We start from the raw sequence: 25,958 nt of genomic DNA, 5'->3' as shown, positions 1-25,958 counted from the left end.
ATAAACCATCCCATAGCACTGTTTATAAATGGGCCTAGTAAAACTACATTACCTTTAGTAACTATACATGCCTACGTTACAAATATCCATCTTACAATCAGCAACATATGCACCTCCCCAACACCCACCCATCCCTTGCTTAACCTTATGAAATCAAACAACCAGCCTCAGCACTCCTGTTACCACCACTATAGCCATACATAGACCTAATGTCAACAGGTGTCTGCCGGAACGCTCATCAGCAAAACCTATTAAAACCTGCAATTTTGCAACTCAAACATACACCATACCATAAGACGGTTTGTAAATAGTCACAGTACCACTACACCACCTCAAAACCCGCCCTTGCTTAACTTTACACAATAAAAGAAAGAGCCCCAGCAAATGTAGAAGTGCCACTATAGCCAAACAGAGGCTTATTTTCAACAGATGTCTCCTGAAACGCTCATCAGCAAAACCTATTAAAACATGCAATTTGCTGGTAAAACATATCCCATGCCATAGGGTGCTTTATAAGTGCTCACAGTGGTACTAGATCACCTTCAGTAGCTCGACATCTGCACGTTACTATATTCTGTGTTTCAATCAGCAACATAACCACCTCCCCCACACACCCCCGCCCTTGCTTTGTGGAAATATGGATTTTTCTGGTCAGTTATGTCCCCTATCTTGGACCCCAACAGTTCTATGTGCATGTCACAAGTACCTGTGTGTTCCCTCCAGTTCCAGTTATAAAGACGCAAACACATGTGCGTCCACCGTCAACATGTCCTCTGTCAGATCCGCCATGAATAGGCCGGATATTCCATTCCTAAGTATGAAAAGCCACCGGCTTTATATGGTTCACTTATGCCATTTTACAGTCCAGGCAAGTAGGCCCTGATTCTGTCATCAAACTCTTCTTGCCTTCTGCCTCTGAAAGCTCCAGTCTGAGCCTGCATCTGTGACCATGAACTTTGTCTCATTCTCTGCGCGGCTCACGAAGCCTGACATCAGCCTATTCTCTGCCAAGAACTGTATTTCACCTTCGAATTATCTGCTTCCCCCTCAGCCGATGCATTCCTGCCTAGTAGCTTAAGTAAACATTCTTCCAGTTACCGAGCAAAAGGCCGGCTTCTCTGTCCTCATGCAAGTAATTCATAGCCTTGTTACCATGGAATATTCCTACCCCCTCGCATTTAGTGTAGACACTTAGACGCTTGTACATGCACGCACAGTCAGTATAGAATAGATTCTGTCCGAGAGTCCTTCTTTTATGGATAACATAGTTCTTTAAACATAGGATGTTAGATATGATTTGGGATTAGGTTGACTTGACCCCCCAGACTTCTTGTCTCCACATGTAGAGCTAAATGTCAAGTCCCCTTCACCCCCTAGTTACACGTCAATTACACGTCAGACTGCTGCGCGCGCATCCATGCCAAGTATTATCTTATAGATCCACCTATACATGACATCACAACCAATTATGTTCCTTTTTTCGCCTTATTACACCCATTTCTGGTTACGCAGAACAACTCGTCATTTTCCTTATCAATTGTTACGCCTACTGCATTTACTTCATTGTCATGTATGTACTATAAAAGTCATTTCTTGTCAATAAAGTGTGTGCTTCACTTCCTGAACCTTCGTGGTGACGGAACATTGGGAGCAACCGATTATAATCGAATTCATGGAATAAAGCCCATTCCGAACCTCTAATACCACGGATTCTGCCTCTCATTTTATTGAGCTATTTTACTATGTTCCTGTATCAAATTCAGTCCCGGTAAAGGAGAAATATTTACCACAGGATGGCCCCCGAATAGGGACACTTTCTCATCTCACGCGCCGGCGGTGCGTTGCAGGCCCGGTCTCCTGCCACAGCTGGACGGACAATAACGCGTACCAGCAGGATTTCCTGTATCTCCCTCCGGTCAAGCGGGGGCGACTGAGACTGCGATCAACACCCAGACGAGGCGGTGAGAAGTGCGAAGTATCCCGACCAGAGCCTAGCTGAGAGAGCAAGATCCGAGGTATACAGAGACCCACCAGTCCGAAGTCAAGCCCAGTGTCCGACGAGTCGAGTCGAGTCCAGTCCAGTCCGGTTCAAGTTCAAGTTACTGAGGCCTTCCGTTTCCGAAGCTACCCGGTGAGTACCATTGCTGGGGAGGCATTTCTGACGTGCACATAGGTTGTGCCGGTCAAGACGGGTTTGGGTACACAAATCCGGTCTGCACTGTTTTAGCAGTGTATCTGTACTGTTTAGCAGTATATCAAGTATTCCGAAGTATTCCGAAGTATCTAGTTATTGTCTAGTTATTGTCGAGAATTAAGCTTGGTGATTAGTTATGCCGACGATCATCATTGTTGTTTCAGTTAAAGGTTTAATGTTTAATGTTTAAAGTGTTTAAGTATGTTCTGTATATCGTGGTATGAATGACTGTTCATTATCGTGTTTATTGTATTAAGTCTGTTCAAATTCAAGTATCAGGTCAAAATCAAGTATAAGGTCAGTTCTCAATATGCCGCTCTTTTCGAAATTAAGACAGATCACTACCAGAAAAGGGGTTCTCGAAGAAGCCGTCCCTATTCCTCCTAGGGACACTCCAGGGCACTTTATGTATCACAAACATGGCTTAGACGCTATATTATTTCTTGATTTATGGGTAGACTATACCAAGGGATTACCAGAAAGTCAGAGGTGGCCCACAGCGGGGACCTGGGATGCAGAGTGCATCATGAAAGTCGAGGAAGAGTTATGGAAAAGGAAAGTCAGACAGTCACAGAAAGACGCCGTTGAATTATGGCGTAAAGAATCACATAGACGAACAGAAAAAGCACGTAGACAGGAAGAGAAGAGTAAAGAGAATTCCAATAAAGTTCGAGAGAATCTATTAATTGAGGAAGGTATCCGAGTGAAATCAGAACAAGTAGACAGACAAAGAAATGCCCTTATGAATGGTATGTATCCCCTTCTGGCCGAAAGATTACCTAAGGCTACTCCAGAAACACCAAAAGACTTGCCAACCCCATTGTTCCCAATAAAGGTACATCCTAAGGGGCATCCTAGAACCGCAGAAGATGTTTTTCTTTCCTCATATTTAGATGACGCAGCTCCCGAGTATGCTAATTCCGCCCCACATAGACCGCATACCAGGGAGGTTCAACGCCAAGATCCAGTGCCCGTATCCCTACAGCAACAAATCGAGTCACAAGTTCTGGCAAGCACATCTGTTTCTGTATCCGCTCCTACAGCTACTTCTATGGCTGTGTCCACACCTGTAGTTGCTGTGTCACGTTCGACGAATCCTTTTACACCCGACGCCCCAGATGGGGCCGCGGGAGGAGCTACCAATATCTTTTCTATGCCACCCAGAATAAATAAACTTACTTTTCAAGAGTCAGCGCATTCACGTACACCCAAACTCCTTAGTGCCCGTGCGCTTAAGGAACTTCTTATAGATTGTAGATATGACCCGGTGCCTGGAAAGGAGGACGAAATGACCCTAGCATCATTGCGTATCAGACGAGCCGCAGTGTATTTAGCGAAGTTACCAGGAATGACTGCGCATCTAGATAATATATATCATTTTGTCCAAACAGGGCGAGATCCAGAATGTATTTACAGAGCTATGGAATACCAGAAAGTAGAGATACAGGGGGAACTGTTACGTTTCCTCATAAACTGTGTGATCAGAAATCAAGACCGACCGGGGGTAGACCCGGAAGCAATGAAAATTCTTACAAGATGGAGCCAGAATATATCAGAAGGGAGACATGATAAACAAAATTGTATAATAGCCATGTGCCGAAAGATCCGTAAAGAAATAGAACGCCTACACGAAGAGCGATTAGAGGTAGACGAGTTCGAACAAAACGAGGAAGAAGGGTCAGGACTGCCCACAGGACAGTCGGACACCATAGCCTATGTAGGTAGAGGAAGATCTTGTAATAGGAATCAGACTAGATATCATACTGACTCAATACATCCGATATGTCCAGATAATAACAGGAATTTTCAAATACCTATAATTAATATAAGGTCTAACGAGCATTCGTTCCAAACCGCCGACAAACTACTCCGAGAACGAAGGGGTTATCATTTCCTCGATTCTATGGATGAACAAGATTTAGCCAGGGCAGCTGTCCATTGGGTGGACAGTCCCGGAAAATATAGTGATGATACAGTAGTACGCACATTTTTGAATCTTACCCCAGATGAACAAAGGTTAGCTGGGATTTATATGATTCAACAACTCATTATACTATATCGGAGTCAGCATTCGGACCCTGGTCCCTTGCCTGACATACTGACTGAATTACTTATGAATAAATGGAGAGGTACAGGTACTGAATTAATTAAAGAAATTCTAGAATCAAGAAAGCAGTATATTCTTTTTGTATGTTCAGAACATGTTCCATTGTCCGTCAAGGAAAGAACTACGTATCACATAGATAGACAGAATCCCTTACGAGAAGTGCACCCAATAAAGGGTGAGGACAATGAGTTTAAACGCGTATTTGTATATACGCCCATATCGAAAATAGAATTGTTACAAATGAAGAAAGTGGTACCCAGTCATGACAAAGACCCAGCGGGTTTTCACCGAGAAATTAAAGACATGTTACTCATGGGAGAGTATACCTACCCCGACATTATGACAATATTAAAGGTATTGATGCCTGCTGGCATTTATGAAAAACTCAAGGAAAAAGAGTGGGAGGTAGGAGACCAAAAGATAGAATGGTCAGTGTTAGAAGCTGAAGAAAAGGCCCGAACTGCAGGAGCAGGGCTTGGGGACAAAACTAAGGCATTACCAGGATTACTAGTACAGGTACTGCCGCGTTTATTAACTACGAAAAAGGAAGATTGGGGTACAATTTCAGCCTGTAAGCAGAAGCAAGATGAAGACACTAGTGATTACTATGCCCGATTTGAAAAATGTTTTGGTATAAATAGTGGCATAAAAGCAAGTAGCGAATCATACCCACATCTGTTTGTAACAAAATTAGTAGAAAATGCTCTGCCCCCAGTAAAGAATAGAGTATTAAAATTCGAGAGTACCTGGCAAGGTAACACTCCATCACAAATGTTACAAATGTTACAGTACCATCACAATAGAATTAGAGAGGAACAAGAACATGAACACAGACGCATGAAAGACACGAAAATGAAAATGTTAGTTTCCCAGACAGTTCCAGCTGAAGGGCATAAAAGGGGTATGACACATTCCGATTCAGCAGGACCTGTAAAAGGGACATGCAATTATTGTAAAAAGCCAGGCCATTACGTACACGATTGTCCAGTTTTAAAACATAATATCGCCATAGGTAAAACACAAGAAAGATCACGGCCACTCAGACAAGATCAGAATGAACAAGGAGCTATGCAGCATGCCCAGGCCATGCCAGCCGCACAACAGCCAATACAGTTTGTGCCAGCTGCACCCCCATTGCCTGTTGCTGCCACACAAACAACAACACGACAAATGTATCAGACCGCACAGTATGAATATCCCGAGTATCAGCGTTACGCATGAACAAGCCTAGAGAGGGAAGTTGACTTACCCCTTATTGAAATCCCAGTAGACCAAGAAGGACCTTATGTACATAGTGAATTATTAGGCCAAGATAGAAAATTTCTACTCGATACAGGGGCAAGTCGAACGACCATAAAACGTAGTGAAGTTCCAGGGGCACCCCTCTCAGGCTCACAGAATATTTCCCTTGGTTTTTCAGGAAAACCTATTGTTAATGAAGTGTCACAACCTCTGCCACTTACGATAGGACCTTTGACCCGAACTTCAGATTTATTGCTTACTAAATCATGTCCAGAAAATCTATTAGGAATAAAAACGTTAAAAGCTCTAGGAGCTATAATATGTTGTTCTCCGGAAGGAGTAAGATTGTTTTTACGTGATTTTAAAGGTCACTATGTGTCTAGAGACATGGATCCCCGATTACAGATTTTACCTACACGTCTATGGGCACAAGGCCCTACTGATGTTGGATGCATGAATATTACACCATATCGAGTCACATTAAAGGCAGGAGTGGTGCTACCACGAATGCGACAATACAAGTTACCACCAGATGCTGTAGTGGCTTTACTACAAATCATTGACGAGCTCATTGCCCAAAGAGTAGTTGTGGAAACAGACTCCAATATATGTAATTCACCGATAATACCGATTCTTAAACGAACAGATCCGAAGGCCCCGCCAGTATATCGATTGGTTATTGATCTGCGCGAGTTAAACAAATGCATTGTGCCACAATTCCCTGTGGTCCCAGATATCTCGTCATTACTGACAGCTATTGATTCCGAAGCGACATTCTTCACTGTAATCGATCTCAAGAATGCCTTTTTCAGCGTCCCAATAGATCCGGAAAGCCAATATTTGTTCGGATTTAGTTTAAATGGACGTAGCTTTAAATTCTCACGCGCACCTCAAGGATTTACAGAAAGCCCCAGCATCTATAGCCAAGCACTGAAACGAGAACTTGACAGTATCCACATGCCAGTTAACACTGCTCTGCTTCAATACGTCGATGATCTGCTGATCACCGCCCGAAGCGAACCTGAATGTGAAAAAGCATCACTGACAGTTTTACAATTTCTAGCCGAAAAAGGGCACAAGGTGTCCCCTTCTAAGCTGCAATTCTGTGTCCAGCGAGTTATTTATCTTGGACACTCGCTGTCCAAGGAGGGAAGGCAGCTTACACCAGACTGCATTCAGTTAATAGCTAACATGCCAATACCCAAGACACAAAAGGAGGTGCGGGCTTTCATAGGCCTCACTTCATACTGTAGACAGTGGATCCCGCAATATGCATTTCTAGCAAAACCACTCATTCAGTTGACAACCCAGGAGGCAGCCACATCGACTGTTCTCCCTTGGACTCAAGAACATACACAAGCTTTTGAAAGCCTAAAGAAAACTTTATGTCAAGCACCTGTTTTAGCAACACCATGTTACAGAAAACAGTTTACACTCTTTGTTACAGAACGCGAAGGTACTGCTTTGTCAGTACTCACACAGGATCAAGCAGGAGCACACAAACCATGTGCTTATTTTTCTAGTACATTAGATCCCGTAGCTCAGGCTTTGCCTGCATGTCTGAAATCAGTGGCAGCGACAGCTTTAGCAATCAGACAAAGCGATGCCATAGTGTTAGGACATCCATTGACAGTTCAAGTACCACACGCAGTAGAGGTTCTTGTAAATAGAACACAAACACAACACTTGACCATAGCACGACTTACAGGGTATGAACTTACATTGTTTCAGCCACATATAGAAATAAGACGCTGTAACACATTGAATCCTGCCACACTTTTGCCAGTAACCGGAACAGACCCACTAGCCCATGACTGTATTGAAGTTATTACTGTAACGACAAAACCCAGACAAGACTTGACCGATGTTCCATTGTCAGATCCAGACTTGACATTTTATGTAGATGGTTCATGTATGAGAACAAGTACAGGAGAATTAGTGGCCGCTTATGCAGTCACAACAGATACTGAAGTCATTGAAACTAATCGTATAAATACTTTGTCAGCTCAAGCCGCAGAGCTCATCGCTCTGACACAAGCCTGTATTCAAGCCACGAATAAAAAAGTCAACATATACACTGATTCACGTTATGCATTCGGAGTTGTACATGACTTCGGCGTGCTGTGGCGAGAGAGAGGTTATTTAACTTCCCACGGTGCCCACATTCAGCACGGACCCCTCATTCATGCCTTATTAGATGCAATACATCTACCTACTGCAATATCAATTATGAAATGTAAAGCTCATACGAAAGTTACTGATATCATTTCCCAAGGCAATGATCTAGCCGACAGAACGGCTAAACAGACTGCTCAAACTCAAACTCCCGACATGACAAAGACAATAGTCCCGATGCCGACACATTGTATGACAGTTAAAGATCCTACTCTTGACGTAATTGACATACAGACACATGCTACACCAGACGAAATAAAGAAATGGACTGAATTAGGAGGGATCCAAACGGACCAAGGATGGATGGTGAAGGAAAAGTCTGTATGGTTCCTTCCTGATTCAATGGTCCAAGTTATAATTAACACTATACATAGTCCGGCACATCTAGGAGAAAAAGCTATGCTAGACAGCATTCAACACATTTGGTTTAATAAACATTTACGAGCAGCAGCCAAACAAAAGGTCCGTACCTGTATGATCTGTTGCCAGTTCAACCCAGGAAAAAGTGTTCCCGTAGAACAGGGTGGATTTCATCCTCCTGATCACCCTTTTGAAGTCCTACAGATGGATTATATCCAGATGGAACGATGTCGAGGATTCAAATATGTTCTCGTAGTTGTCTGCGCTCTGTCCCGTTGGACAGAGGCGTACCCGGTTTCAGATTACACTGCCCCGACTACTGCCAAACAGTTGGTTCGAGAATTCTTCCCACGATACGGTTTACCACGGGTTGTTCACTCAGATAACGGCCAGCCGTTCTCATCCGAATTAATGAAACACGTTTCACTTCTGTTAGGTTATCAGTGGAAATTCCACTGTGTCCGACACCCCGAAGCAGCAGGTCTCGTAGAAAGACATAACCAGATACTGAAAATCAGAATGTCCAAAATATGCAGAGAAAAAGGTATCGACTGGGTAGTAGCGTTACCCGTTGCACTCTTTTACATGAGAATGGTAGCACATTCACGAACAGGGCTATCCCCGTATGAGGTGATCTTCGGTAGACCACCAAATATGTGGGGGACGCCTATACCACGCAAAATAACTGATATTGACTGTAATATGCTGACAGATTACTTGGCTTCCTTGATGTCTGCACTACAATCTTGTCGTTCACAGGTAGCTGCAGCCTTTCCTGACAACACTGAGGTGAAACCCCATGACGTAGTTCCGGGGGATCTCGTCTTTGTGAGGAATTTCGACCGAAAGACTCAGCTGGAGCCCAGGTGGAAGACACCCAAGTTGGTTCTGCTGACCACAAGAACAGCCGTGAAGATCGAGGGCCGCAAGGGCTGGATTCATTCAAGCCATATCAAAAAATTTCATGGACAATCCTCGGATATAGACATTGTGCCCTGCACTCCCTCACAGACTGATTCAAAACTTCCTTTGGTGGAAAAAACTGAAAGCGAACTTTACAAAGTTAAGTTAAGGCCTAGGACGTCAGACGGTTTGATTGTTTAAGTCCTCTCCTAGGTGAAGCGGTTGAATCAGTCTCTGACATGTATCCTCTAGACCTGAATCATGAACAGTCGCGAAAAATGATGAAACGACAGGCGTATTGTAAATCACTGCGTAGCCATTGTATAGGGACATTATTAATTTTGTTTTCCTTAAGTCTTTTAATAATTATTACCAGTATGTTGTTGCACATATATTACCCTATTGCCAGAAATGTTCACAATGTTATTGCAGAACATTCTTTTAGTGACTTACCCCCGCATGAATTGTCCTATAGACTTGCGCTGCGCAATAACACTTTCATTAGTATGTTACATCATTCCCATCAGACTAGTAATGCTACTAATTGTTGGGTGTGTGGCCGACTCCCTCCCTATCAGAATTATGAAGGAGTCCTGCCATTCTTTCCACACCCATTTACACACAATGGCTCCTGTGGAGCATGGTTCAGTTTAATCAATTCCATAGACTCAGACACAGCAGTTTACCAAGATCATTGGATATGGGGAAACCTGAACCTAGTTTTACTCAAAGTCTGCTACCCTGACAAGGAGGGTCGCCCCAAAAGAACAGGAACTGATCTAGAAAATGAAGTGTATGGATTAGGTAATTTTACACCTAATCTCATGATTCTAAATGTCGTATCCGAAGTTGAGCTAGTCTTACCCACCATGTCAGTATTCCCAGCAAAAGGTGAATTGTGTGTAAGAAAGGTTGGTTCCATACATATGGGCCATAGTCAATGCACTACTACAGTAGAATTCAGTGATCAAGGCAAATCTTCATTCAGAGCTTATCGCCACTCCTACTTTATATGTGGTCAGACTGCATATATGCGTCTACCTCTAGATTGGGATGGTACCTGCTACATAGCATTCCTTTTGCCACCTGTTTTCCTAGCTCCTCCTGATTATTATAGAAATATTCATTTAGTACACAATAGAGAGCGGAGAGATCTCCCAATTGTCGATTATACTGAGACGGCATGGGACAAGTATGTAGATTTCAATAAAGGCATCTTTCCCTATATAGGTACAGTTACCAATAGTAAGCTGATACGTAGATTAACTAGAACCCTTGAAGCAGTAGTGAATGAAACTATTTCCGCCTTAGGCAATTTAACAGAAGAGCAGTCTGCTATGCGGATTGTTGTGCTTCAAAATCGTCTTGTCCTTGACGTCATCCTGGCTGATAGAGGCGGAGCTTGTAGGGTCTTCGGATCAAGCTGCTGCGTATTCATACCAGAAAATTCGCCATCTGTATATAAAGCTATAACTCGCCTTCACAAGATTGTAAGCCAGATGCACCAGAACCCAGGCACTTGGACTTCGTCCAGTTGGTTTTGGAATGTGATATCAGCCTGGGGATGGAGAGTTCTATCCTTCCTAGGTATTGGCCTTCTCCTACTATTCAGTTGCTGTCTATGTCTACAATGTGGACCAGCGATCTGTGGTCTGTGTGCCACATCGTGTATTCCACCACCAAGATTTCATTCGTCACGGAAGAAGAAAGAAGAACAAATGATGCTATATGAACAGATCAATGGATTAATGAAGATTGATATCTCTTAACGGGCAAGTAGGGGACAAGGAGGGAATGTGGAAATATGGATTTTTCTGGTCAGTTATGTCCCCTATCTTGGACCCCAACAGTTCTATGTGCATGTCACAAGTACCTGTGTGTTCCCTCCAGTTCCAGTTATAAAGACGCAAACACATGGGCGTCCACCGTCAACATGTCCTCTGTCAGATCCGCCATGAATAGGCCGGATATTCCATTCCTAAGTATGAAAAGCCACCGGCTTTATATGGTTCACTTATGCCATTTTACAGTCCAGGCAAGTAGGCCCTGATTCTGTCATCAAACTCTTCTTGCCTTCTGCCTCTGAAATCTCCAGTCTGAGCCTGCATCTGTGACCATGAACTTTGTCTCATTCTCTGCGCGGCTCACGAAGCCTGACATCAGCCTATTCTCTGCCAAGAACTGTATTTCACCTTCGAATTATCTGCTTCCCCCTCAGCCGATGCATTCCTGCCTAGTAGCTTAAGTAAACATTCTTCCAGTTACCGAGCAAAAGGCCGGCTTCTCTGTCCTCATGCAAGTAATTCATAGCCTTGTTACCATGGAATATTCCTACCCCCTCGCATTTAGTGTAGACACTTAGACGCTTGTACATGCACGCACAGTCAGTATAGAATAGATTCTGTCCGAGAGTCCTTCTTTTATGGATAACATAGTTCTTTAAACATAGGATGTTAGATATGATTTGGGATTAGGTTGACTTGACCCCCCAGACTTCTTGTCTCCACATGTAGAGCTAAATGTCAAGTCCCCTTCACCCCCTAGTTACACGTCAATTACACGTCAGACTGCTGCGCGCGCATCCATGCCAAGTATTATCTTATAGATCCACCTATACATGACATCACAACCAATTATGTTCCTTTTTTCGCCTTATTACACCCATTTCTGGTTACGCAGAACAACTCGTCATTTTCCTTATCAATTGTTACGCCTACTGCATTTACTTCATTGTCATGTATGTACTATAAAAGTCATTTCTTGTCAATAAAGTGTGTGCTTCACTTCCTGAACCTTCGTGGTGACGGAACATTGGGAGCAACCGATTATAATCGAATTCATGGAATAAAGCCCATTCCGAACCTCTAATACCACGGATTCTGCCTCTCATTTTATTGAGCTATTTTACTATGTTCCTGTATCAAATTCAGTCCCGGTAAAGGAGAAATATTTACCACAGCTTAACCGTACGAAATCAAACAGAAACCCCCACCATTCCCAGTAGCGCCACTATACCCATATACGACGTTAATTTTAACAGGTGTCTGCCGGAACACTTATCAGCAAAAAGTATTCAAACATGCAAATTGGCGTGTAAAACATAAACCATCCCATAGCACGGTTTATAAATGGGCCAAGTCGAACTACACCACCTTTACTAGCTAGACATCTATATGTTACGAAAGTCGTTTAAACACTCTGTAGAGTGTACAGCAGGGCATGTGGAGAGTAAACACAGTTCTAATTCCCAAACTTGTGATATACAGTCCCTTTACTGTATCTATATTAAAGATATTAAATGGAATGAATACATTGATGAGTGTCTCAAAAGGGATAGTGAAGCTCACCATCAGTAAAATACGAACCACTTCAACACCTAAATATATCCTCAACAGTGACACAGCCTGACAAATAGTATCACTTATAACCACATGTAGTTCTCTAATGTCAACAAACTCATGCAGAAAATATACCGCACATTTACATTTTTTTAATCTCTCACACATTTATAAATCATCTCTTCTAAAGAAGCACTCCCCAACTACTTCTATTCCATAAGAACAGACAATAACTAATACTTTTATTACCATATATTTTAGTATATCTACCTTTTTATTATTTACTAGTCAGAAACTACAAAAAGTATTCACTATACCCAAATGCAAACCAGAAACCATATTCATATTTATCTCAACTTAGGATCACATGATTCAAACTATGCGTACATATAAAAGGAACGTATCTCTTTTCCTATCTCCATCTCCTCTCCATGTAATCTCCAAACACTGTACACGGCCCCACTGTACAACAACCTACCCTGACTTTCATTCAAACCTACCTCTCAGTGTCAAAAATAAGACCACAACCTGCCCACATAACATTTCTGCATTTCATTTTATGGCTTTTAACTTAATAACACATAAGTCTCCTACCACCACCCCACCGCCCCACTATTTCCACAAAAAATATCAGTTGCAAACGCGCAACATATTCTTTATCTCCCCAAACTCAAATTAATGCTGTACCAAAACAATACAGTCCTATAAAGATGACAAACTACATTTCTTCTCTATGAAAAATTCCTAAACATATATAAAATACAACAACAGCTCAAATTTTATGCATATTTTATAACCAATATCAAACACCACACTTTACTAACACTATATCACTTTGAAATAATAATACTTTCAAAATTAAAAACATCACCTCAAATACTTAATCAATACTATAAAACATATAACACACCTTGTTCATTTCTAACTCACCTTTGTAGTTGTTATCCAAATTTCAAATGACACACGCATACAATTGTCTCTTTCTCACACAGTACATGTGAAGCTCTGACTTCATCAAAAATGAAACCAGGAATGGCACAATTTCTCTGTCGCTCCACACATAAATGCATGTAAAGTACAAATCAGAATACTTTATTTCTGGTGGGCGTGGCTAGCGCCTGACGAAGATGGCTGCTGCTCCGTAGCTCTCCGGCGCTTACGGGAGCGAAAACAGCGCAGCGCTACTCTTTCTTCAAAAAATGGATTTCACCCTGGGAGAACTGACCTTATAAATGCCTGCAGCATCGAGGGAACCCCGTTTTGTGCTGTTTGGCGGCTCGTTGGAGTCTCTACTCGGCTTGTAGGTTGACGCGCGGCTGTCTCACGCCCGCGTCCGCCATTTTGAATATCTTTCCTGTCAGAGCCGTTGCTCTTCCCAATGCGGTAATTGTGAAGCGTTCCAAAATCACCTGCAAGGTCGTAATGCTTTGTTTACCCATCTGGGAGTGACGCCTGACTCCACATCACTGACATTTTCATTGTATGGGCTTTTCTTTACTTGTCAATGCCTGAAATGCCCCTTATACACTCTTTCAGCCGCACGAACTGCACCTGTCTCTTCCTGTAATCCCTGCACTGTATATAAACGCCATCGTTATTCCATAGCATGTGGCAGCTGTATTCTTAGCAGGATGTCCTGTATTTCTGTAATTCTTATGACATAATCACTGCAATGCTGGAGGGGACCGGATAGTGCCCATTATTATAGCGACGTCAGAGTGAGGCTTCCGGAACCGATGTGATGAATCTGTGCTCACAGGCTACTCGATATTTAGCTACCTAGAGGATTGTTTCCACTGAATAGCTCGCACTTTCAGGAATCTTCGTCTGCCACTCCCTGGGACAGTAGAGCATCGATTTTGCAAGGGGTAAACATCATTTTTGAGGAGAACTTTCACATTTTAGGTACCTTGTGAGGGGAATTATCTTAGAGGGTCACAACTATGCTTCCTCACACATTTTCGTTATTTTTGCTATTTTATTCTACTTCTGCATGACCATGCTTGCTTATACTTCGACTCAGCATTGCTACGCCTTGTGGTGTCTTCAGCCTGTCTTCCGTACCTGACTGTCTTTGTCAAACTCAGGTTTCCTGTATTCTTACCATTGACCTATTGCTCTCGTTCAACAGACTCTTAGCTTTTTCATGGGGAAACTCCGGAATTTAAAGCTGGCTACTTCTTCTCATTTACCTGCGAACTCAGATTCAGATTCTCCTCCTCAGGACATGGTGGACGCCACGGCACCTAAGTCAGATTTCATAAGAGGAGCCATCCCAAAAGCGCGCAACAAAGGGAAACTACCGTCATCTCTAGCTTCCTCTAAGCGCCTGAAGAAGGACCCACCATCTCCAGAGAGTAACTCCTCATCCACTTCCATGGATCTCATTTTGGAGGAACTTCGTGCGTTCAAACCTTTTATGGAAGCTACCACAAAGAACATGCAGGCTATGCAAGAAAAATGGTCATCTCTGGAGTCACGTGTTAAAACTTTGGAGACTTCCACAGACTCTTTGCAATCCTCTTGTTCCCATATTCCGTCAATGGAGGCGGAGATTCTTCTCCTTAAGCGTCAGACAGAGGATTTGGAAAATAGGAATCGTAGGAACAATCTACGCCTTTATGGTCTTCCGGGAACTTACGGAGGTGTCAGACCCCACAGTCTTCTTCCAATCCTTTCTTGCCAAGATCTTAGATGCTCCGGCATTAACTTCCGGTAACATCCAAAGGGCTCATCGCCTTGGCCCAAAAGTCGCTAGTAAGCCTAGAGGTGTCATTATGTTATTCCTGCAATTCACTGACCTATTACAGGTCCTTTCAGCTGCCAAACTCAAGAAACAAATCGTATGGGAAGGTCATCGCCTCTATCTTTCACAAGATGTCTCCAAGGCTACTGCAGATCGAAGGAAGAAATTCTTGGACATGCGACCTCAACTACGGGCCCTGAATGCTAGCTATGGACTACTACATCTGTGTCTCTTCAAGGTCACATATAAAGACAGAACAATCACGTATGAAGATCCTGCAGCCTTACAGGCGTTTCTCCAATGGCAAGGCCCAGATGTTATGGATGTATCCAGACCTGGTTGACATGACCTCTTATTTCTTCTTGGAATTTGTTGGGTCATGTTTTCTGTTGTCTGATCTGGATGTCGTCGTCGCTGTCTCCCGGCGCCGTCACCCCATCCTCGTTCTTGATTTTTTCCGTTCCGTAAGTATGTTCTTCAGTCGTTCATTTCGAACGTGTACTGTCTTCTTGTTGGTTTTTGTCTCTGTCCTTTTTTCTATTTTTGATCCCTTACCATTTTCTTTTTCCTTTCTTCTTTTGCTTTCTTTCTCCTCCCATTTTTCTCTTCTTGCTCCTTGCTTTCCTTGGATTCAGTATTATATCTATGGTGGTTCCTTCCTTCTTTTCCTTTCCGTTTCTTCCTCTTTGCTTTTCTCCCTATGTCCTCTCTCCTTCATCATTTCGTTACACTTCTCTCGGTTTTCTCCAGTTATTTTCTTTGCAATAATAAGCATGTTGCTGTTAACTGTTTTTCTTTGCTGTTCCGTTCCGTGTTACATCGTGGAACATTAAAGGTTTAAACAATCCCATTAAAAGGCAAAGGGTTTTATCACATTTAGTGAGACTTAAATCTGATGTTGCCCTCCTTCAGGAGACTTATCTCCCTGAATCGGAGGCTTTGAAACTTAAGCGTTGTTGGGTGGGTCATGTTTTTTGCTCCCCTACAGTATCCAAGAAAAATGGTGTTGTGGTTTTATTACATAAAAAATTAAATGTTTCCTCAATTTCTCACGAATGTGATGTTGATGCCTGATGGGTTATTGTTACAATGCTTATAGATAATATTCCTCTCACTCTTTTTAATGTGTATGCCCCAACTGGGATTGATAGATTATTTTGGCCCTCTATTTCCACTAAGCTGTCCTCCCTGTCTGGTGACTACATACTTCTTGAGGGAGATTGTAACCAAGTTGTTGATCCCTTCCTCGATCGTCACTCCAATGTTAAATTTGTCCCATCTAAGATGCATTCTCAATTTGTTAACACCTTCCAAAACAATGCCTTGGTGGATATCTGGAGACTGTGTAATCCTGATCTTAGAGAATACAGTTTTTATTCCCCTCCACATCAATCACAATCACGCATTGATCATATCTTCCTTAGTAAATCCCTCTCCCAGCACGCTATACGCTCTGACATTGATTCCATCCTCATCTCGGACCATGCTCCGCTTCACGTGGACCTTGACTTACTTCCTTTTTCCCCTCACTCTGCCAGATGGCGCTTCAATAATGCTCTGCTTTTGGAACCTACTTTTTGTTCTGAATTTACTGCCTTTGCCACTGAATTTTTTCTTTTCAATCATATCCCTGATACCTCTTTTATTACTGCTTGGGATTCTTTTAAAGCAGCCTCTAGGGGTTTTATTATTAATTTTGTAGCTCGATGAAAGAAGCTTCGAGAAGCCAAGTCCGACCACATTTTAGCTACTATTAAGAATTTAGAACTTGATTATCATGCTTCTAAATCTGAGATCTCTCTTAAAAAGCTTATTGATGCGAAAATTTCCTTTAATAAATTTACAACTGATGCTGCTTCTAACCTTTTGCTAAATGTAATTCCAGGTATTATGGGGGTAAGAACAAAATGGGGAATCTTTTGGCCAATTACTTAAAGATAAGAAAGGAGCGTACAAAGATTAAGTCCATTAAAACTCCCACGGGGAACTCTTATTTTAAAGATAAAGACATTCTTTCTGAGTTTGTTAAATTCTATGACAATCTCTATACCCCCGAGCTTATTCCGGAGACTACAGATCTTCTTTCATATTTTCATTTGCTCCCCCCCCCCCCCCGGCTTCTCACGTTGATTTTGCTGCCCTAGACCAGGACATTTCGCTTTCTGAAATTTCCCATGCTGTTTCTAAATTACGGCACGGTAAATCTCCGGGCCCTGATGGTTTCACTATTGAATTTTACAGCCACTTCTCCTCTCTACTTCTCCCTAAACTGTTATTATTATTCCAATCCTTCCTTGCAGCGGGTTCTTCTAGCGGCTCATTCCAACAGGCTTTAATTTGTTTAATTCCCAAAGAAGATAAAGACCACTCGTTATGCAAAAATTACAGACCAATTTCCCTGGTCAACACAGATTATAACATTCTGGCAAAAATGTTGACATTGCGCATGGATCCCCTTTTACCCGATCTCATCAGTCCTGAACAATCAGGCTTTGTTAAGGGTCGTCTCTCATCTGACAATTCCCCTGTTTTTCTTAATATACTTAGCAAGGCTTCCTCCCTGACGCTTCCCTTCGCAGCTATTTCTTTAGACGCAGAAAAAGCCTTTGACAGGATTGTGTGGGATTTAATGTTTCAGGCCTTACGTTGGATTGGCTTTTCTTCCAAATTCATCTCTATTATCTCTTTACTCTTTTCTAATCCCCAGGCCTCCATTTTTGTCAACGGGATGACCTCGGATTATTTCTCGTTGCACAGGGGAGTGCGACAAGGCTGTCCTCTATCCCCCCTAATTTTTGTTATAGCCTTGGAACCCTTTCTTACCAAGATTCGTCTGGATAACAGTATTTCTGGTTTTAAATTTGGTTTGCGTCAGGTTAAACTCTCGGTCTATGCTGACGACATTCTTTTTTACTGCTCTGATCGTGTTTCCTCTATTCCCTCTTTTCTCCAACAGGTGTCTTCCTTCTCTGCGGTTTCTGGATATCGCCTAAATGCTGATAAATGCGAGATTCTAACTTTAAACGCTATTTGTCAAAAGCATCTTTTTCTCAAACGGGTTTCTCCTGGCAACCATCTAAGATCAAATACCTGGGTGTTTGGTTCGCTCCTCTCTTGTCTGACACGCTCAAATTTAATTTTGATTATGTCTTCAAGAAAATGGACATGGCTATTCAACATTGGAACCCGCTCTGTCTGTCTTGGTGGGGTCTGCTTAATTCTATAAAAAATGATGTTATCCCCTCTCCTTCTTTATACCATTTCCCTGCTTCCAGTACATTTTCCAGCTTCCTTCTTTAAACGGATTGATTCCTTGTTGCTGAAATTCTTATGGAATGGCAGGCGGTCTCGGATAGCTTTGGCTTCATTGCGCAAGGATAAGGCCCAGTCTGGTGTGCGCTTTCCGGATTTCAGAGAATATCATCGAGCTTTCTCTTTGACACAAACGACCCGTTGGTTCTCTTCTGATCTTCCGTACTATCCGCCCGTCTGGTTAAGTATGGAATCTTCCTTTCTGTCCCCCTTTACCTTTCGCGAGTTCTTATCCTTCCCGTCTTCTTTAGTTTCGCTTTCGTACGCCTATTATTTCTCATTCCCGTACTCTCCTTCTCCCTTACATAATGTCATCTTATCCCTCCCTCCTTTCCATTCACGAACAACCGATATGGCACAACTCTCTTTTCAAAATTCGTAATCGTACCATCTTTTGGAAGACATGGCATTCTCGAGGATTGTGTTGGATCTCTCAATTAATTTCCCAAGATACTCCTTTCTCATCCAAGGAACTTCAATCCTCTTTCTCACTCCCCTCTTCTGCTCGATCGCAATACAATGCCCTTCTCCCAGTCCTGATCTCATATCTTCGCTCCTTGGCGCCATCTACCGATATTCCTTTAGACCGCAAAGCTACTTCTTTATTATTGGAGACGTCTTCCTCAGCCTCTGCTATTTATAACTCTTTCCGATGCTCCACTGACAGACTAAAATCTAAAATCGAGAATGCATGGGAATTGGATCTTTCTCAGGAATGGCCAATACCTTTTTGGGACAAAATATTGGCTAAGCTTCATAAAGCCTCTAGAGCTGCTAACACTACCCAAACCTTATATTTCATTTATAACAGAACTTTATGTACTCCACATGCTTTATCCCATTTTTCGCCTGACACATCCCCTATTTGTTGGTCCTGTTCCTGTCCCGTTGCAGATCTCAAACACATGTTGTTTGAATGCCCTCCTATCTCCAAGTTCTGGCACCTAGTTTGGACGCAAATACAAAAGATATTTCCTTTTCAAATTCCCTTTTCCCCTTCACTAGTTTTTCTAGGCTCCCTATCACCGACACTCACGCAATCTCCTTCACATTATTTATTACTTGACCTTCTAGTTGCTGTGGCTTTCCATACCATCAATTCTAATTGGAAACAAGCTGCAAAAGTCTCCTATCACTCTTGGTGGAATGCAGTTTGCTTCCATCATCGCCTAGATACTAATTATGTATCTCCCGTTTCCCTAGCAATTAAACGCGACCTGATTTGGCTCCCTTTGGTATCCTATCTTTCCTCCTTTGCTCCAGCGCCCGCTTCCCCAGAGCCTGACACAGTTGAGGTGCGTAAGCCACCATGATTTTCTTGTTTCTTTACTGCCTTTTTGCTATGATATTACGTTCTACTATATTATATGGTATTTTTTCATTCCTATACGTAGGTTTTGTTCATGTTAACTTCATGCTTGTTATATTTGCTTTTAATGAGAGTTTTTCTTGAATTGCTTATTTTTTGTACTTGCTTATTATCATGATTACACCCCCTTTCCCCTTCCCTTTCCTTCTCCTCTTTTATTTCTTCAATAAACTCAAACTTAAAAAAAAAAAAAAGAATACTTTATTTCTTCAATGACATTCCAAAACTTACCTCCAGTGGTTAATTTTGAATTTTCCTTCCAAAAAGCTACTTATTATTCCGCGCCACATACAGGACACGATCAACCAATTTTATCACCAGACGTTCTGGAACTTTCTACGACACCTGCAGGATAAAAGTTCATCATTTTTTTTTAACCTAACAATATACTTTTGCAACATTTTATCAAACATTCAATGGCACGTGCATGTCAAAAGTTCACAATAGGGGTCAGTAGTTCATCAGCTTTATTCCCAACTCCAGCAGCACCTCACCTTACGCCCCCAGTGCCATCAGACCCGTAGGAGTCTATGCTTTCCACTTTCCAAATACCAAATAATTTCATACACACAAATTTACCTTTGCACTCCCTATACGACACCCCCTAAGCACCATACACAAGTTACAATGTTCGAAAAAAGAGTTCCTCAAAGTAGCTATAACTACATGCTGACACTACTTGCACAGATGTGGCACAGCGGCCAGAGCACATGATTTCACAGCATATGACACACAGTTTGGGCTCACGCTTTCATCCCCGAGTCCGGCAGCAGCTCAGCTTAGCAACATGAGACTCTACACATTATCTCACATATTTTCCGTTCCCCAGAACTTTCAGACCAGTACGGGTCAGTAGTTTGTCCTAGTAGTTATAAAAACATGCTGACACTACTTCCACAGTTGTACTGCAGCAGCCATGGCACATGACTTCACAACATAAGACACAGAATTTAGACTCATGCTCTAATCACCAAGTCCTGTACCACCTCACCTTAGCAGCATCACACTCTAGGCAATACCTCACTTAATTTTCGTAGCATAGCACTTTCACACCGGTAGGTATGATTCACTTTGCACCCCCTCTATAGCACACCATAAACACCCCACAGAGGTTACAGTGCTCCTACCCTCCTATCTCCCACTTTATTTGCCCATTTTTCCCCTTACTCTCTTTAATGAAATAACAAAATGGCGGCCAGCACTTCCTCCTTCCATGAGACTCTAGACAACACCTCACATACTTTCCATACCCAGGACTTTCACACCACTACGGGTCAGTAGTTCATCCTAGTAGGTATAAGCACATGCTGACACTACTTCCACAACTGTACTGCAGCAGTCAGGGCACATGACTTCACAGCATAAGACACACAATGTGGGCTCACGCTTTAATCCTAGAGTCGCGCACATGCTCACCTTAGAAACATCACACACTAGCCAATACCTCACTTAATTTTCATAGCCTAGAACTTTCACACCGGTAGGTATGATTAGTTCACTTCGCACCCCCTCTATAGCACACCCTAAACACCCCGCAAAGGTTACAGTGCTCCTACCCTCCTCTTTCCCACATTTTTTGCCCTTTTTCCCCATTACTCGCTTCAACGGAATCACAAAATGGCGACCAACACTTCCTAATTGCAAACTCTCGCAGCACTCGCAGCCAATCAGCAGCAAGCTTGTGCTCGTAACGCCTCAGACAATCAGATCGCAGAATTCCTAAATATCAATATCTGTAAATTTTGATATTTCTCAAAAACTACTGAACGGATTTACACCACATAAACAAAAGCGTGCTTTCTAGACCAAGACCCTTCTCCCTGCCAAATGTGGGGTAAATCCGTTCACCCGTTCGACCTGTAGCATGGTCTAAAGTTCCCTATGGAAATTAACATTGAAAAAACATGTTTTGGGACCCCCTTTTTTCTCGGCCCCCCCTTGACAAATCAACCCCAAGCTTTCAACATAGGAGTTGATCTCAACAAATAATTAGTTTTGATAATTTCCCGAAGATTCATCAATCGGCTCCAAAGTTATTGCGAATAGAATGTTGCCATTTTCCTATAGTAACTAGGTCCTAACTAAAACTACCTACCGGCAACCGCCAGTAGGTAATATATGTATATATATTTATGTCTTCCTATCCATATGAAAATACTTACTACAAGTTTGATAATGTACATATACAATTTCAGCTGAATGAAGGATACTAATTCAATATGATTCTCATAGATTTATGTATAACACAGTGGTTCACCATACAGTGACTGTATGTTTTTGAATTCTTTAAAAATTATGTTCAATTTACCTGACATCATTACGCAGTAACTTGACAAAATATTATTTTGTATTTTTCATTTCTTCTTTTACTCTTGTTGTCTGAGATTATATGAATTAATGAGTATTTTTTCCATGTCTGGCATGTCTTTAAATGCACTGAACCCGGAACTTATGGTCATGTGACCAAGAGCTTGTGTGCTCGAAACGCGTCTTTTTTTGCTCGTGAAAATAAAACTTTAAAATTGAACTGGATTCGTGTGGCTCGTGTTTACAGGAGGAAAGGAGGCTGTGAGCTGTCAGTGGATATATATATATATATATATATATATATATATATATATATATATATATATATATATATATATATATAAATATATATATAAATCACAACACTCACCAAAACCGCCTTTCCCCCCCCTCTTTCGATGGCGGTCCGTGGCGAGGAAGCAATCCTCAAACTATGCACCAAAGCTGGTATCTTTCAAAATACGAAAAAACAGCAGCCACGGACTCTTCAGGCTTTTAAACGCAGTGATTTATTATGCAGAAAAGGCCAACTCTACGCGTTTCGGGACTGACTCCCTTGTTCACGAGTGCCGCAGTAACATTCAGTGTTCATTTAAATAAACATGTGATCGTGTTCAATAGTTAACAGTGAAAACAGACTTCAAAGACCAGAGTTACTTCACTCCGCCTTTCAATACAAACATGTTGGCGTGTTCCGCCATATTTGAGTTGCCCTCAAAATGTCCATGGTTGTACCTTTAAAGATAACAGTCCCCAATGAAAGCAAATAGCCTCAAAGTAAGAAACATATCGCTGCAAGTTCGGTGTTACACAATTAATAATACAGTGATTGACTAACCACGAAAGCAATGATTTGTTCGTCTTGGTTTCCAAAATTGTTCTTATTCCACTTGACCTTTCGATCTATTTTAAGCGGAAACATTGTTACTGTATTTTTCTATATTGCAAAGTCCATATTACCCAAGTGGGCAACTTGCACAGCATACAGCATTGTTCCTTCTTTGGCATATAATTCATAAAGGTCAACCTCATTGCTATACCGAATTATTCCGTTGTGGGTAAATAAAAAGATACTTTAGCTCTTTCACATTCTTCCATATGGCAACAATTCTGTTCTCTGAAACCAAAAACAAAATAAAACATATTAATTAATTCACATATAAAAATACATTCTACCACCTTACCACAGTGCATATAATTTAGAAAAAACCTAAGCTAATTCTTTGACTAAGACAGGATAAAACTTTTTTCATTGTTGCAACCAAATCAAATTCAAATTTCTAAAATGTTCCATTAAGAATGAAATTTGCCTAGAAGCAGTGTTTCACAACCTATATCCACAGCAGATATGATCTCCTAACCTAAATGCGCTGCCGAGTCTTCATCAAAATTGTGTCCTATGGAAACTAAAGTCCTGTATTGAATAATCAGTTTTGACTCGAGGCGTCTAAGATCTTGTACTCTATTACCACCTCTCTCATTTAATCTCACCGAGTCTAACACACAAAAATTCAAAAGGGCATTGTTCTGCCCATGATGGCTTTGAAAACGTTGCGCAACAGGATATTGCTTGTCACCATTTTTTATTGCGCGTAAATGCTCTAACACCCTCTTCTTTGCCATATGTATTGTACTGCCAATGTACTCTTTTTGACATGGGCAGAACAAGGCGTACACTGCATATTCGGTGTTACACAATGTATGTTTCGTAATTTGAAAAGGTTTGCAGTCAGGTGATAGTTTACATTCTTTTTTGTGTGTGCTGTTCTTACATGCTTTACAGTTTCGACATGGGTAAAATCCCTGTATTCTAAGACTCCTTCACTTCTACTGGTTCCACTGGTCTACAGAGTGTATCTTTAGGGGATTTAGCCTTTCTGAACGTAATCTGTGGCAGGGTCCCTACACTTCTAGCAAGATCTTTGTCAGTATGTAGTACTGGCCAGAATTTAGTTTTTCTTACATCATGAGCCTGTCTAGTGAAAGTTGTTATAAATCTGATTTTTGACTCTTCGTCAGGATTGATTTTCTCTACTAGTAGCGAGGCTCTAGTTCTTTCATTAACTTCCCTTTTGGCCTTATTGATTACTGATCTCGAATATCCTCTCTCGAGGAATGTTTTAGTCATAATCATTTCCTCTTCAGCATAACTCTCAGGCGTACTACAATTACAATTTGCACTTAAAAGTTCTCCTAATGGTATGCTATCAATGAGAAAATGGGGATGACAGCTCTGTGCATGGAGCAGGCTATTCCCTGCTGTGATCTTTCTAAACAGTGAACTTTCCAAACCATTCTTCTGTACTGTGAGTTTCAGATCAAAGAATTCAAGTGTTTCACAGGACCAATGGCTAGTGAATTGCAGATTAAAATTGTTCTTATTGAGCACATTAACAAACTCATTGGCTTCTTCTTCGTTCCCCTTCCATACACAGAAAATATCATCAACATAACGCACCCATAGTGCTACTTTGTTTTTAAAACTGTCCAATTTGCTGACTATCAGCTCCTCCCAGTACCCTAGATAGAGACCCGCAAAGCAAGGAGCAAAGCAGGTCCCCATCGAAGTACATCTCTCTCATACTCTTGTAATCAAAGATGGAATAACATAGAGGTTCAGGAAATAGGACTGTGCTCATAATTAACCCTGGGTGTAGTTTGCATAGTAGCGCTACGCCTAGCTATGCGAAGTGCACTTCGCACTATGTGAGATACGTGTAGCGCTAAGCAAACTGCGCAGTGCGCTGTTCAGGGTGATTGCACAGTGCCAGATGCTTGTCCGCACTGTGCAATCATTGAAAACGGCATCTCGCACAGTGCGAGCTGTTGTTTTCTGCCACTCGAGTAGATTTTTACTCGAGCGGCAGCTTTCTCAATGCGGACTGGTAGTTTCTCATCACGAGCAGTCGCGAGCGTACGTGACCACTCGCGATGAGAAACCTGACCCCCCCGCGTTGAGAATCTCACCGGGAGTTTTATTTTCCACGCTTGCGATCGCCAACTTGATGTTGCTGATCGCGAACAAGGGAAAAGTCTCGCCGGGATGTCATTTTGCTCGCTCGCGGTTGCCAACTTGACGTTGAGGACCGCGAGCGAGCAAAAAATGGCAACTACGCTAAGCTATGCGTTTTTGCACTATGCTACGTGCAATTCACGTAGCGTGAAGTAGCACAAACTACACAAACTACACAAGCGTAGTTGCCCGCCCAGGGTTACTCGTAATGACTAGAGAAAATAATGGACTTAACCATCAAAGCGACTACCTAAAGGAATTGTGCAAATCTTCACTCATGTTCAGGCCATTCGGAATTTTTGTGTTGAGGGCTAAAAAAAGTGAGTTTCATGTTGGTGGAGCATTTTTTCTCGGTTTATACCCCATCCGGGGATGGAAACAGCACCTAACACAGTGTACTCTAAATCTTACTCTAAACCTTTCAAATTATTTTGATGTTTAAAATGCATAGCGATAGGATAATTCGGGTCTGAATTGACAATGGCGCTCACTTGTGCAAGAATCCTTTTGTACATAGTTAGCTTTGTGCTTCCTATATTCTCTAGGCCGCACGTGCACCTTCAGTGTGGCAGGTAAGATGTTCCTTGATTTTGATTCTTTTCTCCCTGAAAGCAGTTACATAGTAGGTAGAATTTGTCACAAAAGTGCAAGCACAACATGAGATACATTTAAAGAAGCACATTTTAGTGAGCCAAGTATTTTTAGGTGTCCCTTCAGGCATAAATTTAACCAAGGCATCCCTCATAGAAGGTACCCTTCTGAAAGTAATAGATGGCAAAGTTGGTAGGATGGGACCTAACATATTGTCAGTAAGAATAATAGGCCCTTCTGAATAGATGATCCTACATATTTTTTTCTTCTTTTTGACTATATGCAGTAATCAGTCAAATTG

This window comes from Triturus cristatus, chromosome 2_1, assembly GCF_964204655.1.
Source record: "Triturus cristatus chromosome 2_1, aTriCri1.1, whole genome shotgun sequence".
NCBI classification, from domain to species: Eukaryota; Metazoa; Chordata; class Amphibia; order Caudata; family Salamandridae; genus Triturus; species Triturus cristatus.
The sequence above is the reverse complement of the archived record's forward strand: the minus strand, read 5'-3'. Positions refer to the sequence as shown.